Below are 14,231 nucleotides of genomic sequence, written 5' to 3' on the forward strand. Positions count from 1 at the left end.
AGGCAAATGTCGACTAAGCTCCAAAGATAATGCAAATATAGATAACATGCAAAGCAAGAATATAAAATACATGAAACTATCTAAGAAGGTAACATAATAAAGCTAGAGAGGCAATAAGGGTGAACTATCCTATTTCAACCTTACTCAGAAACTAAAGCACTATATCATATATCACTGGCCATTGTATAAATAATGAGTACAATAAAGATGTATATAGTAGTTAAAGAGGACAAAAATATGGATACAGCATGAAAAGGAAAGGGAGAGAGGGATATACGGTAATATTGTGTGTATATATATATATAACTGGTCAAGGTAATGATTGAGGTAACCAACCTAGCATCTAAAGGCGTCCTAATCAAGTAGGAAACCAGAGTTGGCATAATCACAGTCCCTAACCCTATGTCTATCTATGAGACAATTATCCATACAATAATTTACTACAAGAGAGAAAGGATCAGAACCATATCTCTAACCTCAATACCACTCCATAATCAACCTACCACAAATTAACCTCAATAACAACATAAATTGAATGGCTAACCTGGACAAATAATACCTGACTGAACCCCATAAATCAAAAGGTTCAGTCAACACTCATAACCTATACTTATGCAAACCCCCATAAAACTTATATATATATAAGAACTAGACAACATATTATTGATAGGCAATGCGCATACATGAATGAATGCAAAGTAAATCCATAATACCATAATTGATCCAAGTGTCATAACATGACCCAGTGTATATACCTCCTCGAGCTCAACGGCTCACAAAGGTAAGACCTACGGTAACCTCTCTTTTTTGGCATGATGGCTCATAGATGAAGGGGCCCTAAGGGGGTTCGAGAGTACCCTTTACACTGACCTGGTCCTATTTTAGGATTTCTAATCATCATCATCATCGTCATCAATCTATTCCATCCAGTACTAGATATATATATATATATATATATATATAATATACATAGACTCAAATCATGGCTAAAAGAGTTAAGTCAATAAATTCATTGCTCGGGGTCAACTTTGGGACTAAATCATCATAATATAGTTTAAAAGATCGAAATATCTTACAACCAAAGTAAAATATAGTGGTAAAACCACGGACCAAAATCAATCTTAGTCAAATTTCAAAAATATTATTTTTTAGTTCCAAAAGATCATAAATCATACATTAAGGTGGTACGGTTCCCGTTATGAAAGAATCCATTATAAAAGTGAAAAGGTGGGAATAACCCTTTTTAGAAAAACAGTAGTAATATCACGATTTTAGTTGTAATCATACCACTAAGTGAGAATGAATGTAGCAAAGTCTATGCATGCCATCACTAGTATCCAAACAATACAATCATAAGCTTGTAAATGTCCACAGTCTATGGCTACATCCTTTACGAGGATAGATTACTCACTTGGAGTCCAACTGATAACATAATCACGGCCTGGGGCCCAGTAGTATATAACCAACATAATATCAGACTATAATCCGAGGAACTATGATTTAATCCACTAAGTCAAGTAATAAACCTTATACAAAAGGGGTTCTTAGTATCAACTGTGATCAACATACATACAACCTAGGTAATAGAATCCTATACGCATAACAAGTATTTCATCTTAAGGGTTGATTCACCCTTCTATCCATATATTCATATATTAGGCTAAGTCGCGGTATTATATCCATAAGCATATCCTATCATCCTTACTTAGCATTCAATATACATCATACACTATCTCATAAAGAAAAGGTAGACCAAAGCCTACCTCACTGTCGAACTGCAAGTCCTTGAATCATCTATAAATCATCCGCCTTTGCTCCACGTCCTAAAATGCCACCACACTAGCTAACTAGTAACCTACATGCCATTAGGAGTACTACGAGACCCATATTACTATTAATAGTATCAGTTCAAAATTGCGGTCAAGAATAAACATGTAGGGCATGCAAACAAAATACAAATTTGAATCTATCATGAGGTCCGTCAAATGTCAAGGAATATATGCTCAAAAATTGAGCTCAAATAGTGCATAAATCAGGGCCCAAATCAACCCCTAAGGTCTAGGGATTTAAAGACCTAATTTCTAAGAATTTTCTATGAAATGGGGTGGAAATGGTTAGGTAAAATAATGAAAAATGACCAAAGAGTGTTAGACTAGCTTACCTTAGTTTCAATGGATGATTCTTACTCTTTCCTCAATTATGCTCTCAAAATTATGGGGAAATGGTAAGAAAATGAATGGAAAATTTGGATGAAGAAGGGGATTTAAAATACCCAGGTGTCACTTAAGTGGTCACCCAGTTGCTTAAGCGACTGATGCTAAAGCTACTCCTCAATCCGTAAAGTGGTCTGGCATGGGGGAAATAGTGAGAAAAATGGTGGGGAAATGGTGAGAAAAATAATAATCTTAAAATAGTGGGGAAATAGTGAGAAAATGAATGGGAAATTTGGATGAAGAAGAGGATTTAAAATACCCAGTTATCGCTTAAGCCGTCACCCAGTCGCTTAAGTTACTAAAGCTAAAGCGAATCCTTGATTGCTAAAGTAGTTTGGAATGGGGGCACGGGGACACGGGTATCACTAAAGCGATGCCTAGACTCTAAAGAGTCCTAATATCACTAAAGTGATGATCGCTTAAACGGTGATATAGCCTCTTAAGCAGTTGGACCAGCAACTTGAGACGTCAAATTTTCTTAGTCCAAAATGAACTCCGACTGGATGCTCAGGATTCATTCAAAACCTCATGCGTGCAAAAGAACTATGCTGCCATACCAAATTTGACATTTCAGGCTAAATGGAACCATAAAAACTTTCACCCGAGATCGTTTCAACTAAAAGTGAGGCCCACTTATAGTTTTATTTTTTATATAATCCGCCCAATAGCCCAAAATAAGTATGGAAGCCTTGGAAACTAAACCAAGGTCCCCCTAGCCTAAAATAAATGTTATACATATGATGTAACAATAGAATTCTTATTCGAGGTCATATACAAGGAGTTTTGTTCTGAAACCAATTCCTTAACAGTGAAAGCTCTAAAATAGGGACATAAGCCTAAAACCTAAATAAACTGTCCGATAAATGAACTGATACTTTTAGCAAGTCATAAATGAATTGTATCCACTGTGGGAGGCTCAAAACATTATTAATCAAGTAAATAACCTAGAGGGCTATTATAATATCCACAACAAAAAGGACTTTTGTCCGTGAAAGCTAATGAATAGAAAGAGAACAAAAGCTCTAAGGGAGGAGGTACTGGGCCTGCATGCTCTGAGCACAACTCCCTATATAACCTCTAAGAAGAAATAATACTTTGATAGGATTTTTCCATAAGTATCCTTATTTTAACCAACTTCTTTACTTCACTCTCCAAATAGTTAAGACTTAACTTTAACAACCAACTGGCCTCCAACTAAATTGAGAATGGACGATGAGCATAAATCCAAACCACAAAACACAAATATCACACTGAAACAAGCATAACCAAGGAAATCTTATCCAAGTCAAAGGCAATCCAAGACATGGATCATGTGATCAACTCCATTATCCAAATATAACCTTCTTTTATCTTTCCAAGCCTGTCATCTACTTTGAACCAAGAAGAAGGTCACTGAGTCCTATTTATGCAATCCTATCACACTACATCAAAGAACTAAAGCTAATTTACCAAAATCCATAATGGCCAACATAAGGATTAGCCCATAGGGTGCTACCTGGGCACAAATGGTGATGTCCAATGTCTGCGACCCACTGCCAGTGCTATAACTAGTTTGAATAACCCTTAAAATTGACAATCAGGAGTCCGAAGCATAAACACTCATCACTGAATGATCCTCTCCAGGATGTTCCTCAAATAAAGTATGAAATCGTGTTGAATATAACTCAACTACATTTATTCTGCTAAGAAAATAATCCAACGTTCAAACAAAAACTAAAAATCAATGCTAAGAGCAGAAGAAATCATCATCAATTGCCAACAGGCTATCCTCTAACAACTATCAAAAATAATATATCTGCCCTAAAGAAGACTGTAGCAACACTGTAGCACTTTTACTATAGCAAACTTTTGGCTATAAATAGGCTACTTATCCACTTGACAAAGACACATTATTTTTCTTTGAAAGAAGCTCTCTCTCTCTCTCTCTCTCTCTCTCTCTTTCTCTCTGGAGGTCTTAGTTGAGTTTGCTCTCTCCCTTTCTCTTATATATTTGAAATTTACTTTTGTTATTAATATCAAAGTTTAATTTTTTCAGTTGTGTTTTTTTCACTAATTTATTTACTTGTCTTTTTATTGTACATATTACTTATGGTTGCACCGCCACCTGCTTTAACTAATTAATCACATCATTTAGCATATGGTCAGCCCCGCTACCTAATTTATTTTTTACATCTTTATTTATATATACCTGTATTATTTATATTTGGGTTAATAACCTTGCTTCCTTTCCTTCTTCTTCCCCGTATTCTACCCTCTTTATTTTAGGGGTTTGCTTCTGTATACTTGGTATCAGAGCTAAGTATTCTATCTGCTTAAAGGATGGTGGGATATATTTGGTGGATTGATTATTCTTGTAATATGTACTTGCTATATATATACATATATATGTACTTGCTATATGTATGTATATATATGTATATATATGTGTGTGCTTGCTATATGTATATATATATAGGGTAAGTGGATACAATTTAAATTTTTCTAAGTTGTATAAATTGGTTTAAGTTCTACTTTAATTTTTTCGTGTCCTTGGTATCAGAGCCATGGGGGGAAGTAAAGATTATTATTCTTACTTCTAACTTGCTATTATATGGTACTGTCAGATCTATAATTTAAATGGTAAACTTTGAACCAATCTATACAACTAAGAAAAATCTATTTTATAAAAGGATCAAATTGAAGACAGTACTATAGTCTTTCAGATCTGCACTATAGGTTGTGTACCTAAGAATTAATAGATGGATTGACAAAAAAGACTTAGTGGACTTACAAATGGTTATATATAGCCTTTGGACTATACGATTAAAAAACCTTTATAATAAAATTGCTCTACCTAACATTATAGGATTGAGACAAGACTCCAGTAATTTAATTACCAAATCTAACTCTCCCATATAGTATTGATTTAAATACTTGAAAAGTTTTCTGTATGGAACCCAATGGTCTCTTAATCCAAGGATAGAAAGCATTTAAGTTATTATTATGTTATTTTCAAACTACTCTCTTATAGATTCTATATGACATTCTTTTGTCCCTTCTCTTCTCCCTCTAAAAATTCTTCAGCCTCTTTATTATCTATAATTTCCTATAATTCTCCCAATTCAAAGCTCAAGGAAGAGATTAGCTTCTCTAATTTGTAATAATCAATTAATGATTGGAAAATTTCCATACATCCCAAAGACCAAATTTATAGTGCTCCTTCTAAATGACAGTCTTTGACAAGTGACTACCATATATCAACCATTGAACAAACCATTCCTCTTGAGTCAGATCATGAGGATATCAAACTTTTTAATCCCAGGGCTATAGAAAGATTTAGGCGTAAGTACAATTAACTTTATTTTGGTTTAGTTCAAATTGCAGCTAAACCTCTTTCTTGAGAAGGTTTAGATATATCACTGATATTTTGCCTTAGAGGTGCTAGATTTATATATTTCAATGATTCCTTACTAGGAATGGTCCAAACTAGTCTCTGTAATGGTTTAGTTTATTTTGATTAGTTTCTAAATTTTACTGTATCCATATGAGATCTAAATATGTTAGATTCTTTAATGCTTAATATTAAGAAATCCAACTATAGGACATAAATTGGATCTCTCCTAGTAGCAATTATCTATAGAATTCAGTATAAGGTCATGGATATTGATATAAGCCAAATTGCCTCCTAACCTTTGAACGAGATACATATGATGCTCGAGGTTCTTGATGACTCCTTAGTGCTATTAAAATATGCCACATGGATGAATATTACCATTAAGGAGGTTTAAAGGACTTTGACAAGGTAAAAGGAGTGCAAAACGGGGCTCAAAATCCCCTTGGAAGGGTCATGCGCCCAAGGCACATTGGAACCGCTTTTAATCCACTCTAAAATCTCAAGAGCGGCTCAAAATAGCCCCTAATGGGCATTTTATTACATTTGGGTCACTTTTGGGCTCTAATTATGTAATATTTAACCAAACTATAAATACTTGGTAGCTAGGCATGTTTTAGTTAGTTTTTTGTTGATTGATAGTGATAAATTCATGAACCTCCATTGGCAGTGTTTGAGAGCTTAGAAAAGTGAATGTCGATCTTTGATTATAAACATTGGTTATAAGTGATATTTGATCCCCCTTATAGTCATGTGAGAGTTAGGTGTTATTTGGTAATCTTTAACAGAGGTTTTTGGGTTTGATACACCTTTTGATTGCCCTTTTGTTATCATATTTGTGTCTACCTTTCTATCTTGATATCCTATCCCTTTATCTTTACTTTTTTGCATTAAGATTTGACTTTTTATAGTGAGAATCGTATCATTTGGTATTAGTGCCAATCATGATATCATTCCTACAAAATCAATCTTGGGTTTGTTATCTTGAAAATCAACAAAAAAGTGGTGTCAAAAATCAAAAATCCCCAAAAACTCACTATTCATGTTTTTGTTCTTAGGTCAAATTTTTAGTTTTTGATTTTGTGTTTTTATAGTGTTAGATTTGTGTTCTCTAACACTATATAAGTCTATAAATCATATTTAAGCTAAATCGAAGTGAAATTGAGCCTTCTACTATCGTTGGAAGCTTAGGTTGATAAAATTTGAAGCAAATTAAAAATCTAACGACTTTGGTGAATAATTTGAGCTAAATGGTGATTGGAATGAGTTTGTAAGGTTGAAAAGTTCCTATGTTTAAAATTTCAACTCATTTCGAGCTCTAGAGAAGAAGTTAGGAAAAATTGGTGTTCTTGGAGAAGCTTGCTATCTTCAAGTTGAATTTTTCAGTAAATTGCTTGTTTGATCCAAAAATAAGGAAGAAAAAAGTGTTAAAAGTGTTTGTACAAAATCATCTACAAATATTCCAAGGAATCTCCAAGAAAGAGAACAAAGAGGGACCAATAGAGGGGCAAAAATGCCATTCCAAGAGGGCTGGACGGCTGATCTGTGCCCCATCTGCCGTTGACCTACGTTGGAGTTCCTGCAGCATCCAAAACGTATGTCAAACTAGTAGTATCACATATAGCTATGTCCAAGGTGTGTTGGTGATGCGCCCCACCTGCTGAAGTAGGTCCCAACGTAGATCAACACTTCTCCAAGGCAAATCAAGCTTCCAAACACATTTAAAGATTTACGATTCCATTTTGCTCAAGGTTTGATTCCTTAGTTTCATTTTCTTGATCCTAAATTCATCTTTTGGTTCTTAAACTACTCAACAACTAAGTAATGCATCTACTAAGTTGATGGATTAGTTCTTAAGTCTTATTTCTTCTATCATCTATTTTCTTTCAAGATATTCTCTTTTTCAATACGTTGTGATTTCTCAGTTCAAGTCCTTAAGTAAATTTTATTTTTAATCATTCAAAAAATAATCCACATTGGCTGCAAGTAGAGATTGACACCTTATTGACTACCGGAGTATAAGCAACTTCCAATATTCGTCGCTCCAATTGTGAGGATTACAAAGGTGATATTTATACGAGTGTTGGTGAGGATATTTACTACTAATCCTGTTTGTTCATTCTGTAGCTACAAGGTGATATAAGAAAGCATGTCTTTAATATCTTCAGACAATTGTTACTACAACATAGAAGACTATAATTGTGGTGAAGATAGTTATGGCTACGAAGAAGATGGAGATTATGGGGGCTATGTATATAGCCACGATCAAGATATGGATGAAAATGAGGGCTACTACTCCAAAGGATAACATGAGATGAATGATGACCCTAGTTCTTATGGTGAATATAGGTTTTCTGAGAGTGAAGGTTTTCTTTACCCGATGTGGGTACTATGAGGAGGTGTGGTGTGACATCTTCCACTTGGAACATGGATATTTATACTTAGGTTCCAATTGGTTTGCACAACATAAGGTTCCAAATGTACAAAATTGGCCTAAGATTGTAAGGACCAATGGGAAAATCATCTCTTTCCATCCAATCTTCCCAAATCTCAAAAAGATGTGACCACTTAATCCAAGCCTAAAGAAATTAAGAGACAAAAGATTAAGAGGAGTAAGGGATTGCAAGGTGGAAACCTAAGAGAAAAAAAAGGAGAGGTAGTGAGGAGTGAAGTAGGGGGTTGCCACCAAACTGAGCTAACATTGTTTGTCCATCTTTTAACAAGGACATGTGTGTAGGTACCAACATGGAAAGTGGAGGAGAACAAGAACCAAAAGAGAAGATTCTCTTTGAAGATTTGATGATGCAAATCTTAGATGCTTCCAAGGCTTGTAAAGGACCTTCACACTAAGGCAAAGAAGAATGTTCTCAAGAACTTCAAGGTGAAATAGCTCACTCTTACACTTTTGTACATGTGAATGATGACTATGTGGCAAGTAGCCTATTAAATGTGAGTATTAACTTATCTATTTATGAGTCTCATGATTTGTTGCCTCTTGTTGATGATGTACCCATTGACAGTATGGAAACACTAGTTGATCCTATTGATAAACTCATTGACTCTTCTAGTAAGATCAATTTGAGTCCACCTAGTGTTGAAGCCAATGTGATGAATGATGGTACATCGTCTTATGAAATTTGTATTGATCAAATTTCATGGAAAACTAGTACACCACTTGAGGATGATTATTATGTGATTAATGAGCCTCAAGTGAGTGATGACATTAAATATTTTGGTCAAGTAAATAGGAGTGACCCTTTGAGCATGTCCTTTAGTGAATATCCTATTGTTTTTCTTACTCATAGGGATGATTATGTGTTTGAAACTTCTTCAAAAACCTGAAAGTTGTGTTATTGAGATTGAACTTACAAGTTTGAATCCTCTTTAATGGGTTGATCCTTCTCTCTTTAAGTACAATATCATGTTCGAAGAAGGTGCAATACTCCTAGTGAACCTAGTGGTATGAATAATATTGATGGTATAGCTCATCTTGAGGGTTATTATGGACTATATGACAACCCACTAGGATGTGACTACATTTCTCTTAAATATGGAAATCTCTTCCTTGAATATGAAAGTACTCTTAAATAAAATAAATGTGAGGTTTGAAATAGAATGATCAATTGGGTGATGATAACTTTGATTTGGTTGAATATTTAGGAAACCAAAAATGCTTGTGTTTGTGATCCTTTGTATGACACCCCACCCTTGTTTGATAATTATGACAATGAATTTCTTGATTCTTGTGATGACTTGAGTAATGATTCCCTTGATATTAGTAGTGGTATCTGTCTATTTAAGAATTCTTCCCTTAAAGAGAAAGCATCAATTTTTTGGAAACTATTTCTTCTTTTAATTTGTGTGCTCCTATTGTTGATAATACTTATGGTAATGATCTTGAATCTAATAGTGAGTATATAATGAGGACACATTGGTTGAAGTTTACTTTAGTGATACCTTTCTCTACTTTCTATTTGCTTTCGATAATGCTTATGCTAGTATGAAGAGTATATCTTTTGATTTGGGTGATGTGTTTGGGGGAAAAGTGTTGTCTAGACCCATGTCTATGGCCACTCTATCCATTTGACCCCGGTGACAAATTGAATATAGTGATTTCCACACACCCAACTTAATGCTGGTCTAGTTGACAAGCAAAGTTTAGATGAGGATGTTGGAATCCTTCCCTATGATGAAAAGTCTTTCTTAGGGATTTACAGCCTACTCAGTAAACCCAAGTTATGCATGGGAGGCATTTCCAACAAAGATAAGCATTGATTAGAAGGAAAGTAAAGAAAAGATCCAAGAATTCAACATTGTGTGTTTCCAATCTTAACCAAGGTTTCAATACTTGTATGTCAAGGAGAGAGTCTCCTCTTTAAAACACTTTTGATAGATTCCATACTAGTGATCACCTTCTTTGTGAATTGTTTACAATTTGTGACCCCTTTCTTAAGGGAAGTTGTTTGGAAGGAAAAGTTCATATGTGCTTAAATATTTTGATTCCATCCTTGTGTGCATTGTGTGTTGTATCGTTTGAGTCAAATATCCTTCTTGTATATAATAGCACCTTGGATGATTCTTTTACACTTGATTCCTTCCTATACTACCTCTTTACTTATGATGATGTCTATGCTAGTCTTGGATTTGATTTTTGTAGAGGTAGAGAACTTGTTGTTCAGTCCACTTGTTTGAATGAAAATTCTAAATGGAACTTGTAGACTTAAAAACCAATTTAGGCACCACACTTGATGTGGTCTCTTAAAGAGGTGATGAAGCAATTGTATCTTATGGCTCCTAAGGTGAAGGTAGCCTTACCTTTTGGATTTAATAATGCCATTATGACCTTTGTAGTTTCCTTCCTCTTGATGATTCCTATAGCCAACTCCTTTGTACATTTTTCGCTAAGTTTCTAATGTTTACCACAAAGTATTCTTGGTTATATCTTAAGTGTGTGCAACCTTGACATGATGCTATGATTATTTGTGCTAACCCAAACCCTCATGTCATGAGGATGTTGTATTTGTTTGTCCTTTCTTTGGTTTTGCAAGTTTTGGATTCGAGGTTGAATCTTATTCGAGAAGGGGAGGATGATACAAGCTAAATTGCCTCCAGACCTTTGGATGAGATACATATGATGCTCGAGGTGCTTAATGACTCCTTAGTGTTATTAAAAGATATCGCATGGAGGATGATGGAAAATAAGAAGGGTCAAAGAAGTTTGATGAGGTCGAAGGAGTGGAAAATGGGGCTCGAAAGCCCCTTGGGAGCGCCATGCACCCAAGGCGCTTTGGATCCTCTTTTGATCCACTCTAGCATTTCAAGAGCGGGCGAAAACAGTCCCTAGTGGGGCTTTTCTTACATTTGGGTCACTTTTGGGCTCTAATTATGTAATATTTAGACAAACTATAAATACTTGGTAGCTAGGATTATTTTAGTTAGTTTTTTGTTAATTGATAATGATGAATTGATGAACCTCCATTGGGAGTGTTTGAGAGCTTGGAAAAGTGAATGTTGATCATTACTTAGAAATATCGGTTATAAGGGAGATTCGATCCCTCTTTCAGTCATGTAAGAGTTAGGTGATATTTAGTAATCTTTAAGGGAGATTTTTGGGTTTGATACACCCTTTGATTGCCTTTTTGTTATCATATTTGTGTCTTTCTATCTTTGATATCATATCCCTCTATCTTAATTTTTTGCGTTTAGATTTGAGTCTTTGTGGCGAGAATCATATCAGATACTGACTTTGGTTCCGGAGCAATGAAAAATAGCTATAAAGGAGAAACGGTTCTCTTCTAAACTGATCTTCAACGATCTCATTTATCAGTTCCCAAGATAATATCTTGGAATCAAGTATCCTCACCTCAAAACTGGATGTTGTAGGGATGCAACTCCAGCAAAAACTCTAAGAATACTACAATTTTTCAGATCCAACAGAACTGCTTCTATCTCTTTTCAGAGATCTCTTATCCAGGGAGTCTCTAGCTCCCCATCGGTTCTTCCAGAACTACAATTTGCTAGGAATTTAGTTTCTTCATTCACTTATAGAATTGAGGTTGTAAACTTTGAATCTAGGGTACTACAATCCAAATATTCTATGAAAACACCTCTAACTGAAGTCCATGACGACCAACCCCAATCTCTAACTTACTCGGCCTTAGGTGGAGAGCTAGGAGTTTTAAACCAAGATTTTCATAATGATAAAGAAACATTTAGGGAAGAGTTTTATTCATCAGGAAATATTTTAAAACAAACTTGATTTTTTAGTATTTTGCAAAAGAATGAAAGAAATAACATCCAACAAATTTATTATGAATTTTTAAATTTTGTCCAAAAATAAATTAGTTTCTTTGAATGGTTTGAGGCCTATGTTGAGTATCATCAATTAGAGTTCCTTTTTCAAAATCAATTAATGTTTCAAAAGTATGGAAAATCATAAATTGGGCATACGTCATCGTTGAACTTCTCCATCATAAGGTTTTATTATTTCTCATATTGATAGCTCATTATAGCTTCACCTTTCAAAAGAAAGGCTAAATGAACCAAAGATATTAAAAATCTTTTTGAACACAATAACTATACAAATAAGTATCTTGATGTTCTTATTGAATATTTGATTTTGAAAACATCTTTAACTCCTAAATTATCAGAGTCCTCCATCTCTTCAACTCCATTATTCAAACTCTATGAGATCCCTAGAACCTTTAATAAGAAAAATCCAAATACACAATTCAAAAGATTTTCCATAACTCTCTAATCTTCAATGAAGAATCATATAAATTAAGAAATTTCTCAACCCTGTATCCCCTAATACCCCATGTAACGCATCCTCTACTATAGTTGGGGTACTTCAACAAAGCAGTTCAGATGACAATCAGCTAGAGGAAGAAGTTCCTTTTAAAATAGCCCCTATTGAATTTTTTAGTTGGCGTAATCCACAAAAATTTATTACCCTAGAGCTACCCATTAGGACGTAGCATTAAGGAGAAACATGATGTTATGCAAAACAACTATAATGCTAATAAAATCTATGAATAAAACATAGATGGTTGTTCTATTTATAACATCCTGTCCAAACTTCAGCAGATGACAATGGTTGCCACTGCCTATAGAACTGCTCATAACTTATTGAATTAACTTACTACCCATGTCCTCACAGCTAGATTCACAGGCTAGCTTAAATGATGGTGGTATACCCATCTTAGCGAGGAAGGTAAGCAAAATATCTTCCAGAGTGTCCAAGGTGATTCACTAAGAGAACCAATTCTTTAAGATGGTAAGACCATTCCTGACTCTACAAACACATTAATTTATACTATTATCAAAACCTTCATAGAAAGTCCAGGTATTTTAAGGAAAAGATCCTCTGAGATACTTAACAATCTTAAGTGTAAAACATTTCTTGATTTTAGGTGTTATAAGGACTCATTTCTCACACTGGTCTATGACAGACCTGATAGAAATCTCTCATATTGGAAGAAAAAATTCTTGATAGATTTCCCAAGTGTCTTAGGGACCGAGTCAAAGAAGAACTTTAACACCAATATTCAAGAAATATCATCCCTTATGAGCAGATTACTTATGGACAGCTCACAAGTCAAATCCAATAAGTTGTCCTAAAAATATGTCAAGAAGATAAGATACTAAGGCAAGTAGCTAAAGATAGGGCACAAACTCGACTAGATTGAAGGAGTTTTTATGAGCAATTTAGCATACCCCCATGTAGGAGAAAGTATTAGAACCCTTAGGGGTTAGCACCAAATAGTGAGGGACTTATCGATCACAAGAAAAGTACAAAAAAATAACCAGGAAATAAGAGACAGTGCAGAAAGAGTAAAAACACAAATATTTTTACGTGAAAACCCATGAAGGGAAAAACTCGTCTTTACCTCACAAGAACCAAAGAAATCTACTATAATCAACCTCCTGGTTACAGTCTAGATTTCAGCTAAACTATAGGCTCCTTGCACTAGTAGAAACTCTACTACAAGCTTATCTTCGTAACTCTACCAAGAACTTCCTATACACTAATTAACTCTAATAAGCTTCACACTTAAACAACTCTACCTAAGCACTTCTCTCAACAAATGAAAATACTACTCTTATAACATAAGTAGTTCAGTTACAAATCAACACTCAGTCAATAAAAATTTCTATTTAAGCATATACAATCAGCTAAGAACTTAAGCAGTGTAAAAATAAGGTTTCGCTACCTCTCTTCACTCTTTAAATTTGTGCAAAAAATATTTGATGAAGGGGCATATATTTTCTTTTGTAGCTGAGTGATGATTAGGGTTGAATATCATTGAACCAACTATCCAAATCGGTACAAAAAAATACCTGTAAGTTTGTTATACAAGAGGACAAAACTGTGTATATGATGTGTGCCAGTTGTACTGTACCCTGCACATCCAGGGACCTAGTCCCTTACAGTTTAGTTGCTCATCATCAAAACTTCATATAGAAATTTCCCCCTTTTTGATAATGAAAAACCAAACCATACAATTTGAGCATCAGTGCACATTCATCACATTTAATCCTAGTGATTACCACCTGAAGATGAATGTTCCCCTTATCATCATGCTTCCTCCATCATGTAACACGGGAATCTAGTCCTTTGTTTTCATTTTGCAGCAAAAACTATTGAT

Source organism: Capsicum annuum, chromosome 11, assembly GCF_002878395.1.
Source record: "Capsicum annuum cultivar UCD-10X-F1 chromosome 11, UCD10Xv1.1, whole genome shotgun sequence".
NCBI lineage: Eukaryota > Viridiplantae > Streptophyta > Magnoliopsida > Solanales > Solanaceae > Capsicum > Capsicum annuum.